Here is an 18,039-nt window from a genome sequence, read left to right as displayed (position 1 = left end):
AATTTGAGGTTCCATGAGACCATGATTAAAGTTATGTCACCTTTGACATGTTTGATACAAATTTGAGGTTCCATGAGACCATGATCAAAGTTATGTCACCTTTGACATGTTTGATACAAATTTAAGGTTCCATGAGACCATGATCAAAGTTATGTCACCTTTGAAGTGTTAGATACAAATTTGAGGTTCCATGAGACCAGGATCAAACTTATGTCGCCTTTGACATGTTTGATACAAATTTGAGGTTCCATGAGACCATGATTAAAGTTATGTCACCTTTGACATGTTTGATACAAATTTGAGGTTCCATGAGACCATGATCAAAGTTATGTCACCTTTGACATGTTTGATACACATTTAAGGTTCCATGAGACCATGATCAAAGTTATGTCATCTTTGAAGTGTTAGATACAAATTTGAGGTTCCATGAGACCAGGATCAAACTTATGTCGCCTTTGACATGTTTGATACAAATTTGAGGTTCCATGAGACCATGTTCAAAGTTATGTCACCTTAGACATGTTTAATACAAATTTGAGGTTCCATGAGACCAGGATCAAAGTTATGTCACCTTTGACATGTTTGATTCAAATTTGAGGTTCCATCAGAGACCATGATGAAAGTTATGTCATCTTTGACATGTTTGATACAAATTTGAGGTTCCATCAGAGACCATGATGAAAGTTATGTCATCTTTGACATGTTTGATACAAATTTGAGGTTCCATCAGAGACCATGATCAAAGATATGTCACCTTTGACATGTTTGATACAAATTTGAGTTTGCATGAGACCATGATTTAAGTTATGTCATCTTTGACATGCTTGATACAAATTTGCTATTTTAAATTATCTGGTTCCACTTTATAAACACATAATGCTGATTCATTGATTGATTTCTAACGCCAATTACTACTCTGTTGTGCTATTTTGTGGCGGTCTGTTTGTAGTTTGGTGGAGTTAGCCGGAGTGCCCAGAGAGAACCACCAACCTTTGGTAGGAAAACTGACAATCTGAGTCAATTTGAGTCGAACTCGCACCTACCACTGCCTGATTCGAACTCACAACCTCAGTGTTGACAGGCTAGTGAAGCAGTACTTCAACTACTTTTTATAGACCACTCTGCCCCCACATTATTATGAATGCTGCATTCAATGTATAGTACTTTGGGACATACTATAAATTGAGAAGTCAGATTGTCAATCAAAAAATCTTAACAGTTTTTTATGTCTTGCCTTTTGACTTTTGCAAGACTAGGATGTGCTGTTGTTGGCTTCAATATTTATTTAGGTTGCAAACTTGCAAAATCTGTGTCAATTGGCATAAACTGAGTTTCATGTTAGAATTTAAGGTGAATTGATAGAAACTGGTCCATTAAATTCCAGTTGTAGCAATAAGGTTTTTTGGAAAGCAGTTGATAGAATTTATTTTAATCAATATTTAAAGAAATAATAAAAGTACAAACATTATTTATTTATGATTAATTCTTGTTTGCTTTACGCCCAGAAGCAAATATTTCATGTGTGTTCATAATTAATCAATACAATAGATATATTCTGCAAGGTAGCGGGTTCTACCAGGATATATAAGGGTGTATAGAATTTGAATTAACACTGAAAATTACGGTACGTTAGATAGGGACAGAAATATTTCCATGTAACAGACCACCTACAGACAACTCACCTAGAACCGTGTTGAACTAACCACTGTAGATACGGCTACTTTGATCACTGGGCTACAGAGGACCCAACTATATTATGAATATTTCAGTTTGATATTGCTGTATAAGTTATATTACCCAAGTCCGATGCAGTTAAGATGGACGTTTTTTTCCTGAAAAGGAATGATCACATCATCAGGTGGCAAAAGCTACTACTTTGTCCATCCTGCTTATCTTGTTAAGTGGTCAAGCTGTTATTTTTGTATGATCATAAGACTTAAGCTTAGAAACCATACAATATCTTTTTTATTTATATTTACAAATTTCATCCAATTTATATGATTCTAGAGGCAATCTGTTTTCAAGTTAAATATAAAAAAATATAAATCGGAGTGAACAATTTGGTGGGTGATTTAACAGATGAAAAAAAAAAATTCAATTGAACTCGCTTTAGTGTTGCATAGTGAGCTAATAATAAGACTTAGTAATTTAATTCTATTGACTAGACGTTGTTTTAACCATGCAACGCTTGTGTTTTGTCTAATCTTTGTTTGATCTTGGTATTACATCCAAAAACTTGTAGACTTGACATTATCTTTTGCAGCAGTTATATGACTACACATTGATTTTTTCTGGAAAAATAACAGTAGAAATGGATTACTAATAGAAAACGGTTAATAAAAGATTTATCTTTTTTTTTTTACCGGAGAATTGTAGAGAGAGTAATTATATCTCTTCAGTTGATATTCTGGTTGTTTAACCAAATTTGTTTACGAGACTTTCCATGTTATTTGTCATTTGTTAAGTGAGTATTAGTTTTATTTATTAAGTAGGAACTTTTTATTTATTTTGCGAAGTTTTGTGATTCTATTGCTACTATAACTATATTTTATTAAGTCACAGTGTTAATAAAAATCCAAAGTTTTAGTCTCTTATTTTTTTGGTCTTTTTTTTTAATTTGAAAAATTTCAACATGACTTTTGATATTTTATTTCTATGCAAATTTGATGACCAATTTTAACTAAGATGGATTAATAATAATTTGTAACGAGATATTTACATTAATGGCAATTAATATTAATTTAAAGATGTCTGTATTTGGTAATCCACAAATTAAAATGTCTGTAAATTCACTAAATACGGCTTTTTTTAATTGAAGCTGAAGTTTTCATTACAGCATTTATTTTTGTGACAATAAATAAATACTAACAAATGATTAAAGTTAACAATTTTACAGAATTTATGCACATTTTTCCATCTAAGCTTTTTCCAGAGTAGGTTACTTTTCTTAAAGGGTCCAAAATTGGTATCATTATTATTAAATTTTGGATGTCTCATATGATTTCTTTACTTTGTCAGTCAGGTTACATGACAATAAAATTGAGAATGGAAATGGGGAATGTGTCAAAGAGACAACAACCCGACCATAGAACAGACAACAGCAGAAGGTCACCAACAGGTCTTCAATGCAGCAAGAAATTCCCGCACCCGGAGGCGTCCTTCAGCTGGCCCCTAAACAAATATATATACTAGTTCAGTGATAATGAACGCCATACTAAACTAAAAATTGTACACAAGAAACTAAAATTAAAAATAATACAAGACTAACAAAGGCTAGAGGCTCCTGACTTGGGACAGGCGCAAAAATGCGGCGGGGTTAAACATATTTATGAGATCTCAACCCTCCCCTATACCTCTAGCCAATGTAGAAAAGTAAACGCATAACAATACGCACATTAAAATTCAGTTCAAGAGAAGTCCGAGTCTGATGTCAGAAGATGTAACCAAAGATATTGCTTTCATTAAGGTAGCTGTCCAGCTGTTTGTTTGTGTGTATACTTTTAAGAAAAAATACTAGTTTACTATGGAATAATGTTTTAATTGTTAGTTTTGACCACCTAAAATAGGTCTGAATCATCAATAGGGTTTATAGTTTCAAACATATTTGTTATACTAACTGCCTAATATGAGTTTTTAACATAAATAGATATAGATTTGTGGCCATACCTGTAAATATTAAGCTTATATATGATAGTGAGATGTGATATGATTGCAAATAAGACAAATATCCCCTGGAGACTAAATGATACATGTAGATGTTAGCAAGTATAGGTCACTGTACAGCCTTCAACAATGAGCAAAAACCCATAAAGCAAAGTAAAGTTATAAAGGCCCATTTTATTACAAAATGTTAAACAATTCAAACTAAAAAACCAATGTCCTGATTTATGTACAATATATTACAAATGAAAAACAAATATCATATACAGTAATTAGCAACAGCCACTGAACTACAATCTCCTTACTTGGGACAGGCACATACACAATGTGATGGGGTTATGTTTAGTTCTTATGTATGATATGGTTTTTTCCTAAAAAAATATTCTGATCCCCAATTTGATGAAAAAAAATATTCTGAATCCAGATTTTCCCCATACCTTATAGTGTTAAATTTTGAAAAAAATAATTTGATTGATGGCGTCGTAAAACTAAAAGAAAAATTCGGACTCAGACAAACAACCATAACACCCCTCTTGAAGTTAAATAGTTGCCCCCTTTGTTAAGTTCCTGTTTACCTAATTTTGAACAAATTATAAAGTTACTATGTAAAAATGTACTCATTTGTGCTTAGATAGTTTCATAAAAATAATAGTGTATTCCTTACTACCAACATGCTGTTTGTGCATCTGTTGCTTTTAATTTGATTAAAAAACAGCTCTTGATAAAATTAAAATATGAACTTTACAACTTGCCAGAAAAATGGGTGATTCATATCAATGATTTTACAGAGATTTGCTTAAATGAGCAACCCAACAACATTAAAATCCAATAGACATTTAGAGTTTAATATACAGTTTTCAGAATAAACATGAAGGTGTCTATGCAACATCTACATCTCTTAATTTCTCAGAGCATAATGCATTATGCTGAGTCTAAAAAAAATGTATAAAAGTAATCTTACAGAGATTACCAAATATCTGCCATCAAAACCAAATGGCCTTTAGACCAAAAATAAAATTTAGATTGTTTGATGTTCGCCTACCTAGCTACCCACCTAAAATGCAGACTTCCCAAAACATTTTATGACACAAATCATTTCAAATTTTTTTTTTAAAGATTTTTTCCTGCTTTTATCATGTTCATGTTGTTTTCTTGTCTAAAATATGTAAACTCAATTTATGCTGTTGGCCAAAAAAAAAAAAATCCCTACCTACCTACCAAACCGTACAAGGCAAGGGGAGGCAACATCAAATAAGGAATTTTTTAAGGCTGGCCTTATTTTATGACAAAAGCGTAGATATGATAATGAATAACCACTGACAAGATCGTGCATGCTTCATTTATAACATTCATGCCTTAATTAAACTTGCAGTGAGCTGAGAGTTTTTTTTTTTGCTCCGTGTTAATGGCCTCACTGTGACTTTGAGATGAAGAACAGCAATAAAAGCATGTTTTTTTTTGTGTGCATGTACTGATTTTGTGTCATGGATGGATACCCCACATCCTTTGTTTTTCTATTATATGGATTAATTTTGACAGTTTCACGTTTTTAAAAGTTTAATAATCTGCAATAAAATCCATATCTGTTTTAAAAGACTTTGGGAGATTAAAAGTTTGAAATATCTAGACAGTATTAAAGAAACTGTAGATTTAATAAGATATAAAATTGATATAAATGCCATGTAGAATTTTTTTAAGTACATGTATATCGTCTCATTTGTGGAATGTTCACATGTTTTGAAAGTTTTATCATCTGCAATAAAATCCATATCTGTTTTAAAATACTTTGTGAGCTTAAAAGTTTGAAATATCTTGACAGTATTAAAAAAACGTGAATTTAAAAGGTTGAAATAAATATAAATGCCAATAATATAAAATTTAGTTCGTGAAATTAATCCATTTTCTAAGAAAATCATATCATTTGGGGAATTGTTCACATGTTTAACATACATGTGGCATGTACAAGATCTTGTATACATATAAATGTATTGAGCTATAAAATTACCAGCAATGCAATTAAATATAATTGAATAACAGAAATTGGATAAGAATTCTATAACTGATGATAATACATGGTGGAATTGAGATCTTCATCTGTAATTTTATTCATTGTAATGTTGTTAATCTTGACTTCATATGACACTCATCCTTTTTCCCAAGGTGACTATAGAAAAGAGTCGTTTGTTTAAGCCTTATAATTACCACGTGTTAATGTAGGTGGTTTTTTTTCATTTTCCCAAGGTAGCTATAGAAAAGAATCGTTTGTACAAGCTTTATAATTACCACGTGTTAATGAAGGTGTTTTTGTTTCATTTTCCCAAGGTGACTATAGAAAAGAGTCGTTTGTACAAGCTTCATAATCATCACTTGTTAATGTAGGAGTTTTTTTGTTTCTGAGAGATGATATCATAAAAAGGGCTTGCGGCAAGGAAACATTTCTCACTGAAAAAGTCGTATTTTATGAACTTTGAAAATGGAAACTACCTTTTAATTGAAAAATATAGTTAAAAAAGTTGTATTGAATTTTAATATGATATTTTAAACAATTTGAAAAGTATTGTTTCCAACCTTTGCACATTAATGCTGCATGTAGAAGCATGCAATTCTGCAACGAAATGAAACGGCATAAAATAAATGTATTTGAGCATCTGAAAAATAGAAACTTTTTTTATGCTTTTCCTGAGAACTATTGGAAATATTCTCAATGCATTGTATCAATTTTATGCTTAGCTGACAGGTGATAGACCCAGTCTCCTAAGAGCCTTGAGTTTTTTTGCTCAAGAGAAACAATATCATAAACTCCACTCTTAACAGTTAAATTTTATAAATTTTAACATGCTTGCACTATCTTGAATTGAGAAATATTGTAGTGCACTACAGGCAACAGGAAAATCTTTGTGGTACTTAACTGCCTCTTCTTCTCCCTGTATCAGCCTCCTTTATAAGGAACACAATGATAAATCCCATTATAACCAATTGTTGTCAGAAATGACATTCCTCCTCACTGGACAATTGAATTTCAAATACTTTTAAAAGTATCAAAAAAACAGTCTGGGGGTGGAAATGTCAGGGGATGGAAATGTGGTAATTCTCACTGGATTTAGTGATGGAATCTCAGTTCTATTCATACCATAAAATGTTGCATCATTTTAATCCAGATGGCCATTATAATGCAGATATCAGGATGCTTATCTCAGTGATTGAATTAATTTCCAGACTTTAAGTAATAAAAACAACAAATAATTAAATAAAAGGCAAATGATGAACCTCTTGAGAGGCAAAGTGTAAAACTTTGAATGGACTGGACTCTAAATTGGACTTGACTCGTGACTTGATTAATGAACAAACTTAAATGATTTTCTTCACAATTTATCATCTTAATTTTTTTAAATGAAAACATTTATCATTTTATCTCAATTTTGAAATGGTAAATTAAAGCATAACAAAGTCATATCATGCTGATTAAGTGACAGGAAAGATCTTTTCAATCAAGACCTCCTGTCAAGTTCAGTCCTGTCCATTGTGATTTAGTCAAAGAGTTCGGTCCATGCAGTCCAGTCAGAATTTTACACTTTTCCCTCTTGGGAAGATGTAATGGTATTATGGGATTAATCCAGTTCACCTTATATTTGACTTAATATTGATTATACAGTAAACAGTTGACTGTTATTACCCTATAAAAACTTTTTATAGTCATGTTAGCATCTACTTTAGTCAATCAATAGAAACTAAATAGATACAAAGTAAAAACAGAAAGTCTTTATGACAGATTTGGGAATTTTTGGTTAAGTTAATGTATATTCAGATTAAATGGTCATAGTCATGATAGTATAGTAGCGAAAGTATTGAGCTATCTATCTTAGCTTTCAATTAAGCTTTTTATTTGGCTGAGTGTTTAATATTTTTTATATACCAGGAGGTTTAAAAAACTGATTTATTTACTCATTGACTCATTTTTATTTCCAGATCAAATTAAATTTTGAAATTATTAAACCTAAAAATTATGTTCATTATGTACAGAGAAGATTGCTGGCATCTAAAAAAATGTTCAACGATATGAATATAAAAGAAGATGTGGGTATATATGTCAATGGGGCAGCAATCAAATGACATAAATAGAGGATAGTTCACTTTTCATGTTTTAAACATTTTATTTTTTTTTACAGGAGTTATGGGACTTTGACTATTTTTTCGAGTATTTTGATCATAACAACTTGTGAACGCAACTCCTGTGAGATCACTTAAATTGACAGTATAAGCTCTCAAACTTGGTACTATTGTTTGCTACCATGTGTAGTTGACCATATTGAACAGCCATTTTAAATCGACCATTTTCACAGGAGTTATGGCACTTTGGGTTTTATTTCGAATATTGTGACAATAACACCTTGTGAATGCAACTCCTCTGAGACCATTTGACAGTAAGCTCTCATACTAAATTATACTTGGTACTATATTGTTTGCCAATAAGTGTAGTTGAACATATTATAGTGTCATTTTGTTATGGGGTTTTGAACATACTTGGAGTCTTGAACAAACGTACCACCTTGACATATTGTGACACACAATTTAATTACTCATTTAAACAGTGCCTGGGACATTTTGCTACAGCGTAGCAATCTTGTTAAGTTTTTGTATGGTGAGCTTTGAATATTTGTGTTGTTTGGTTGCTGTCTTGTTGATTATTTACTACACATGCTTTGGGCAGTTTTGTTCATCATCATAAGACAGAAGAAGTCATTTCTATTGTCTTAACTTTAATGTAAATAATAGTTTCTTTTATTGGATTTTTAAAGCTAAGAATTTCTGTAGGAAGAAAAAATGCCAAAAAGAACTACAGTACTGTATTTTGTAAGCAATAATAATTATAAGTATTGAAGCAAGAAGTTATTACCGAAGTTTCCATAGTAATTGGATTAGGAAAGGAAACTCAGGTTTATAGGCGAGTAATTATTGTGATAGTCTGATATTTGGGGAAATCTGGCGGCAACATTGTGTTTCCGTAATGTAGATGTCTTCTAAAAAGCACTTCATTGTAAATTTGATGATTAAGTTTGCAATTAGTTTTTGGAAATTCTTTAATGAATCTATCCAACTGATTTATTTCCAGAAATCCATGTCTTGAATTCTAAAGTAATTGCTTTCTTCCAGAAGAAAAATTACTCTATATTAAGCTCTCGACATTTATAATACATCTCTATATAGAAGAATTTGGAGGAAACTGGTGATTGACAATCCTCATTAAACCTCTTTTCCCTCGTAATCCCGTTGAGCTGTTTCAGTTCAAACACTACATGACAATAGTTGTTGTTTTCAATCAATAGTGAAATTGATTACTGCATGCAAGTTGTTAATTTCTGTGTATAATCAAAAAAGTTGATTTCCAAGAAAAAAAATTGAAAAGTATTTAACAATGTTTAAGAAAACAATGTTGCTTGCATGCACCTCATTAAATAGTTTTTTAAGAAGAGAGGTTAATTGATATGTACTTCATCCATTAAATAATTAGAAATGATTGTACATTGTATTTACCAGTATATATATCTATATATATATCATTCCCTCAGCGGGGTTCAAACCTAAGAGGAACCTTGTTTGTTGAGTGGTCTAAGCATTCCAAAATTATTGGATATACTGTTTCACAACAACCTGCAATTATTTTATAAACCTGACCAACCAACTTCAAAATTCGAAAGTGAAAAAAAAAATATACATTCAAAGACTGTTATGATAAACCTGACTATTAAAGGGGCTTAATTTATCAAATCTAGCCTTCAAAATGGTTTTTATACCTTATGTTATTTTTGAAACAGTTATCAAAGGGAAATTTAGCTTTAGTGTAAAAAGGATCAAAAGGTGGGTCAAAAATATCTGAGAAAAAACTTGGACTTAAAAAATTTTTTTTAAAAAATCAATGAAATGATATAGATGCACCCTTAGACCAAGTTATCTGCTTGTAATCAATTAAGTGTATCAAGTTCTGAAGTAGAAGTAATTGAAGCATAAAATGTAGGTCATCATTGAAGTTCATTCTTTTTTTGATGCAATATTTGCTTTTAGAAATGCATCCTTAGATTCCTTACACTATCGATATATATAGCTAATGAATACATTTCCTTTAACAAATCATATAAAGGACTCTAATGGTAATTTTCAAATTGAACTTATTAAAAGTTAAAAAAAAGTTTGTTAACACATATATGAGTTTGGGTGTCATTTTTAAAAGTTCTATAGGATATTGTAGATTCATTATTATACGTGGGATACCAAATTTTGTGGATTTTATGTGTAAGGGTAAACCACAAGTTTAAATGTATTTTCTATAGGTCGGGTTGGTGACTGAATAATCAACAAAATAAAATATCCACGAAAATACAATTTTTCTTTAATCCGCAAAAATTGATAATCCACGAAATAAATGAATTCACAGTATCTGTTAAACGTAGAAAACTAGCTCTAACAAAGAATTTGATTGTCCATTGATGAATCTTGACAAAATCTTAATTAAAATCTTTGTGTATGATACATCTGGTTCTGTGGTTTAGGATTCCTATCTGGCTGTTATTGACACCTACTATGAAATCAATATGAAAATTGATTAAGACAGAAAGAACGTCTTTGTGCAATATATCGGATCGTTCTAAATCATTGGTCGACTAAGTGACCAGTTAAGTGTAACATATCTCCAAACATTCTGGTTGTCGACTGTTTGATTAATTACATTTGCATAGCTTATGTCAGGATTAATGTGATGAAATCTTACATATATATAAAGACAGCTTAGGAGCTTGCTGTGTGGTATGGATTTTGCTCATAGTTGAAGGCCATACAATGACCTATAGTTGCTTAAACTTCTACATCATTCAGTCTCTCAGATGGTATTCAGTTGTCTCATTGGCAATCAAACCACATCTTCTTATTTTTTCATTTTGACATTTGGTTTTTGTACAACTGAGATTGTTGAACATGGTTTAATGCAGCTCAGCTGTGTACAGAAAAAATATTTTATAGGTAATGTTGACAAATTTTTTGTGGATTTTACGTACATTTTATACAAATATTGAACTATTTTAAGAATTGAGTTAGGCAGGTTCTATAACAACTTAACTAAGTACATGGTATTTTATTTCTTTAATTGAACTCCATTATTCGTTGGTTGATCATTCATTATACACAGAGAGTCGTAGTGTCAAAGGTTACTGGACCCATTAATTGGGTTGACTGACAGAAGAAGAATTTGTTTCTTCCATATGTTTGCAATCTGTCTTTCAAATGTAAAAACCTGTGATAAGATTGAATAAGACAAACACAATAGTTTCGCTGTTTCATTATGCAAGACATTTTAACCCACATTTAACCAACTGACTAACAACCAGGCCTAGAGCATTGCATAAAAGTGAAGCCTCACAATTTAAAAAATTAGGTTAATAGGTATACAGTTCAAGTTGTAAAACTATTTGTCATGAATTACACTGATGAATAGTTCTGCATTGATAAAAGCAATTAACTATATGAAAATTTAATGTAATTTGTAATTGCAGGAGTAAATTAAAACTTTTTCAGATTCTAATTTAATATCTTCAAATATGATCGAAAATAATTAAATTTATCAGAGAATGTTACAATCATAAAGCTCTGCCGAGTTTTCCTGGCAATGTTATGTAAACTGACACGGGAGACATGTTTAGAAATATAATCACAATTAATACAGCATATTTTCAAATATCAGCATAAAACTAATTAAATTTACTGTGAATTAATGTTATGTAATATTAATTAATTTGTAATGAAAGTCCATATTTATAGGTTGATGATGAATGGGAAAATTTTTTAACGGAAATTCTTTAATTTAAAAGTCATATGAAACTTCAAATTTAAAAAAAAAGTTGAATATGTTTCATACACTTGAATGGCTAAGTGTTACTTTAAAACAAGTGTACATGAACTCTCGCTAGAACTACGGCCACCGCACAGTGCAAGCGCCAGGGGGAAAACTGTGATGAAAGAATGTAAACAAACGTGCTTTTGTTATCAGTAAATTAAAACCATATACTAAATAGTATTGTTATACACATATGCACTTTAATGGTACTACATTCTGTCGATACCTTTATTTTAGCATTGCACATTTAGGTCATGTTTTTTTCTGACTGTTAATGAAATCTTTACACTAAATCCATGGGATGTGTATTGATTGATATTTTAGTCTAAGATACACGATTTTTTTTAATTAGTTGTTATGGGCTTTAAACTAGCTGTCAGTAACTGCGAGTACTCTCAGATCTGTACTTAGTGTCTTTTTTATTGTTATGGATAAATACCCAGCCACGTCCAGTCTTAGTTTTTGTATGATGTTTTTCAGCTTTGTATCAATCTGATGAGTTAAGCCTTTTTCAACTGATTTGTATAGTTCGTTCTTATGTTGTGCTGTTACATCACTGACCCAGGTTAGGGGGAGAGTTGAGTGCTCACAAACGTGTTTAACCCCAGCACATTCTTTATGTGCCTGTCCAAAGTCAGGAGCCTGTAGTTCAGTGGTTGTCGTTGGTTCATGTCTGTCATATTTGTTTTTTTTCGAAAATTGTTTTGTTATAAATAAGGCTGTTAGTTTCCACAATTGAATAGTTTCAAATTTTTCATGCTGTGGCTTTTTATAGCCAACTATACAGTATGGTTTTTTGTTGAAGGACGTTGAAGGACGTAGGGTTGCCTATAATTGCTTAAATCCACTTCATTTGTACTTTGGTGGATAGTTGTCTCATTGGCAATCATACCACATCTCCTTATTTTTATTATGGATGGTAAATAGTAATAACTGATTCTGAAAGAACACATTTAATACTATAATGTTTTTTATTATACTGAATGCCTTATGATTCAAGTGTGCACTTTAAATTTGTTATTAGAAGGACAATTGTTAGAAAATAAAGTCATAAATTAAGATAGTTAAATAAATACTAATAACAACAATAAAATGACGGAAATGATGTAGAAATAAGAATCGGTAAACCTCAGTCGGAGCGGGTGTTAATTGCTAATATTATCACATGTTGCTATGGGTGGGAGGGGCTTATAAAAGGTTAGTGAAAATTAAAAAATGCTGTGTGTCCAATGAAATGAATAGATAATATGAGAAATTTGCATAAAGTATAATAAAACAAATTATTTAGCAACTGTTAAGGAAAAGTTTTATTAACAAATGGGAACGCATGGAAAATAAAAAAAAAACCAATATCATTGCTCTTTCAATTCACTTATTTGTCACATGCTGCACATGCTCAGTGTTGATTGTTTATCAATGTCACAATCCGATAAACTTAGGCAACAAACTGTCGGTCACATATAATACACCATGGTGTCAGTTTGTCATCAACTTAGGGAGCTACCATTTGATTTTTAGGGGGGGGCTAGGATGAAATTTGAAGAAAAAGTCAGGACAGGAGTTTTGAGTAAAAAAAAAGGCAGAAAAATAAACGCAGGATGACAATTTATGTAACAAAAGTCGGGGTAAACTAATAAAAAAAAAAAAGGCAGGACCGAATAGAGTGAAAAATAAAAAGGCAGCACAGAGATTACAACTAAAAAAAAAAATGCAGGACAAAATTTTTCATCCTAGCCCCCTATAAAAATCAAATGGTATCTCCCTTATGAGTTTGAATATCCCTTTGGCATCTCCAACATCTCTTTTATTGCAAAAAACATTGAAAACCAGAAACAAATTATAGTTTGTAGGTTTTATGTATAACAATTTCTTCTAGAATTGATTATTTTGAATTACAGTGCAGTTGACTTTATTTAAAACAGAAAATGATGTTACAGAAGTTAAAAGGGTGCACTAAGTCTAAGATCCTTGTGCTTTTTTGAAACATAAATAACATAGACACTGTAACTGTTCTCAGCTGTGTAATCATGCAAGAAAGTGCAGTATTTAATTATTTATTCACAGTTTTTGTTGCCAAGCAATATATAGTAAATAATAAAGTGACTTTTATGTCCTGTTTAGAATAGCATTTGAACGACACTGCATAACATTGAGCAAATGTCTGGGTTGAGGAAATTGTATTAATTCCCAAGTGAATCCCTTCTCTGACACATAAAAGCATATATATATGTTATGCAAATATATCATTTCATCGTTTCAGCATGAATAAGCTGTCAATTTCTTCCAAATGTATTACTTTACAACAAATATCAAAGTTGGCGGTGGTAGAAATTTCATCAGGAAAAGATATTGGCTCACAGACGAAATATTAAGATCTGTGGTATTTTGTTTTTGGTTTGAGATTAGTTAATGGACGACCAAACATCAATGACACTAATTTGATAGGATAGGTTATTATGGCTATCATAGATTTTCTGAGATGTTAGAATCGTCACTCTGCTGTGGTGGGTTAGAGTGTTAAAAAAGCATTATCTTTAAGAACTAAATTAGCCTCCATAATTAGAGAGCTCATTCACCATATTATTGGAAATTTCTTTGATTACTGGTTGTTAGGTTCACTTGATAGTTTTGGCTAGCCGATACTATATTTTAATAAAGTGGTCTTTCTTTTTTTCTCTGTTTGAGGAATTATATAATGTTGATTGATTAATATGGTATTTTATATGTCCCAACAGCACAAATGGATATATGAGGGTCTGGATGGGAGTCTTCATTTCTGTAATCTTCAATTTTGTATGCCCCGCCTTAGTGGAGGGGGCATTAAGTTTTACCCTTGTCCGTTCGTACGTCCCAAAATTGGTTTCTGTTTTCTAACTTAAGGTTGCCTCAACCAAATGTTATGAAACTTATACATAATGCTTATTACCACAAAACACAGATCAAGTTTGAATTTTGGTGGCGTCACTTTTAACGTTCTAGTCTCAGTTATGCCCCTTTACAAATGGAAAAATTGCTGAATTTTTTGTTTCCATTCTCTAACTTAAGTTTGCCTCAACCAAATGTTATGAATCTTATATACAATGCTTATTACCACAAAGCACAGATCTAGTTTTAATTTTGGTGGCGTCACTTAATTTTTACCATTCTTGAGTTATGTACCTTAAGCTTTATAATGTTGTATGCAAGTAGGGGCATGATCTGTGTCCCATGGACACATTCCACATTTACTAGTCCATTTTCTACTTATGTTTTGTATTTTTTTGCCCATTATTCTCTAATCTTTACATTTGAATGCCCCATTATTATCTTTTCTCATCACTTGGCGTCCGTCGTCCGTCGTCGTCGTCGTCGGTACCTTTTTACAAAAATCTTCTCCTCTGAAACCACTGGGCCAAATTTAACCAAACTTGGCCACAATCATCATTAGGGTATCTAGTTTAAAAAATGTGTCCGATGACCCCGCCAACCAACCAAGATGGCCACCATGGCTAAAAATAGAACATAGGGGTAAAATGTAGATTTTGGCTTATATCTCTGAAACCAAAGCATTTAGAGTAAATCTGACATAGAATAAAACTGATTATCAGGTCAAGATCTATCTGCCCTGAAATTTTCAGACAAATCTGACAACCTGTTGTTGGGTTGCTGCCCCTTAATTGGTAATTTTAAAGAAATTTTGCAGTTTTTGGTTATTATCTTGAATATTATTATAGATAGAGATAAACTGTAAACAGCAATAATGTTCAGCAAAGTAAGATCTACAAATAAGTTGCCATAACCAAAATTGTTGGTCGACCCCTTTAGGAGTTATTGCCCTTAATAGTCAATTTATAACAATTTTTTGTAAATTTTTGTAATCTTTTACAAAAATCTTCTTCTCTGAAAATACTGAGACAAATTTAACCATACTTGGCCATAATCATTATTTGGGTATCTAGTTTAAAAAATTTGTCTGATGACCCCGCCTTCCAACCATCATGGCCGACTTGGTTAAAAATAGAACATAGGGGTAAAATGCAGTTTTTGGTTTATATCTCTGAAACTAAAGCATTTAGAGCAAATCTGACAGGTGGCAAAAATGTTCATCAGATTTAGATTTATCTGCCCTGAAATTGTCAGACGAATCCGACAACCCCTTGTTGGGTTGCTTCCCCTGAGTTAGTAATTTTACAAAAATTTTGCAGTTTTTATACGACCGCAAAAAAATTTTTGTGGTCGTATATTGGTATGACGTTGGCGTCGTTGTCGTCGTTGTCGTCGTCGTCCTGCGTCGAGTGAAGACACATTGGTTTTCGCACTCTAACTTTAGTTTAAGCGAATGGATCTCTATGAAATTTTACCACAAGGTTCAATACCACAAAAGGAAGGTTGGGATTGATTTTGGGGGTTATGGTACCAACAGTAAAGGAATTAGGGGCCAAAAAGGGGCCAAAAATAAGCATTTTTGTAACTTCCAGACATAACTTGTGTGTTAGTGTATGGATCTCTCTGACATTGTACCACAAGGTTCCATATCACAAAAGGAATGCTGGGATTGATTTTAGGGGTAATTGCCTCAAAATTTTAGGATTTAGGGGCCAAAAAAGGGGCAAAAAAGAAGCATTTTTCTAGTTTCATGACAATAACTTGTGTGTAAGTGTATGGATCTTTCTGATATTGTACTACAAGGTTCCATATCACAATGGGGAAAGCTGGAATTGAGTTTGGGGGTAATTGCCGAAACGTTTAGGAATTGGGGGCCAAAAAGGGGCCAAAAATAAGAATTTTTCTAGTTTCCAGACAATAACTTGTGTTCAAGTATATGGATCTCTCTGAAATTGTACTGCAAGGTACCATACCACAAAGTGAAGGCTGGGATTGATGTTGGGGGTAATTGCCTCAATATTTTAGGAATTAGGGGCCAAAAAGGGGCAAAAAACAAGCATTTTTCTAGTTTCAGGACAATAACTTGTGTGTAAGTGTATGGATCTTTCTGAAATTGTACTGCAAGGTTCAATATCACAAAGGGAAAGCTGGGTTTGAGCTTGGGGGTTATTGCCCTAAACGTTTAGGAATTTGGGGCCAAAAAGGGGCCAAAAAACACATTTTTCTAGTTTCCAGACAATAACTTGTGTTCAAGTGTATGGATCTCTCTGAAATTGTACTGCAAGGTACCATACCACAAAGGGAAGGCTGGAATTGAGTTTGGGGGTGATGAATCATAAGGGGGTTCAAAAAATTTGGGGGGGGGGATTTTTTTTTTTTTCATTTTTTTTCTTTTTTTCATTTTTTTTTTCTTTTAAAATTTTCCATTTTAAGTTGGTTATTTCTGATTTATATTTGAAAGCAAATAATAATGATATGGTAGGAGAAACACATCAAACAGGATGTGTAAATTATTATATAATAAGTATTGTGCAATAGCAAGAAATTTTCAATTGCACAGTATTGCACAATAGCAAGAAATCTTCAATTGCACAGTATTGCACAATAGCAAGAAATCTTCAATTGCACAGTATTGCGCAATAGCAAGAAATATCCAAAATTAAACTTTGTTTGATTTCATCAAAAATTGAATTCTTGAGGTTCTTTGATATGCTGAATCCAACCATGTATTTAGATTTTGGATATTGGACCATAATAGGTGAATGTCCAATTTAAAATTTTTAAGTTCTTAGACCACATTCATTCTGTGTTAGAAACCTATGCTGTGTCAAATATTTAATCACAATCCAAATGCAAAGCTGTATCAAGCTTGAATGTTGTGTCCATACTTGCCCCAACTGTTCAGGGTTCGATCGACCTCTGCGGTCGTATCAAGCTGCGCCCTGCGGAGCATTTTATTTGTTATTATCTTAGATATCATTGTAATATCTTATATCTAATACTATTAATTATGATTTTAACCTTATTTTACATGATTTCCAAAGCATCAGTAAATACAGGTGAGCGACACAGGCTCTTGAGAGCCTCTAGTTTTAAACATTATTTTCTATTCTATTATTTGTATACTAATTTTTCTCTATTTTGTAAAACAGACTCAGTGGTATTGTGGGTCATACTCACTGCATGATTCCAACCCTGGCTGGTTCAAATCAAGTATAATGTATGTGCTGCTTCAACCCTTAGGCACATGGCAATTAGACAGGTTGGCTTGGAGTCAGAATAATGTGCCTGGACAGCTATTCGAGTCATGTCTTCCTGCGGACTGTTTTCCTTGTAAAAATGATGCTTTGCGTGTCTGTTTGAACAAAGCACCAGGGTTGTTAATCAAATGACATTACTATCTGAATATGTTCTCGTCCTGAATATATATGCATTTGATTTTCCAATAGACATTAAACAACTCTTAATCATCATCTATTTTCGTTATAATATTAAGCATATTGTATTGCATTAAGTTCAGTCATGTGGTTTTATTCCAAAGTTATTTGCACTTGCATAAAAACATGGAAAATCTGCATCATGATGAACAGGTCATAGTTTGGTATGCAGGAAACACTAGTTTTATGTGCATT

The 18,039-nt window shown here is 32.1% G+C and overlaps 1 protein-coding gene across 1 annotated transcript in view; it reads left to right on the top strand.

The window, feature by feature from the left end:
• The window catches only part of LOC127736409 (N-acetylated-alpha-linked acidic dipeptidase 2-like), a 90,186-nt gene that overhangs the window by 19,967 nt on the left and 52,180 nt on the right, over nucleotides 1-18,039 (top strand). The window lies entirely within an intron of this gene.

This window comes from Mytilus californianus, unplaced genomic scaffold (genome assembly GCF_021869535.1).
Source record: "Mytilus californianus isolate M0D057914Y unplaced genomic scaffold, xbMytCali1.0.p SCAF_30, whole genome shotgun sequence".
Lineage (NCBI taxonomy): Eukaryota > Metazoa > Mollusca > Bivalvia > Mytilida > Mytilidae > Mytilus > Mytilus californianus.
This window is presented reverse-complemented; position numbering and strand designations above follow the sequence as displayed.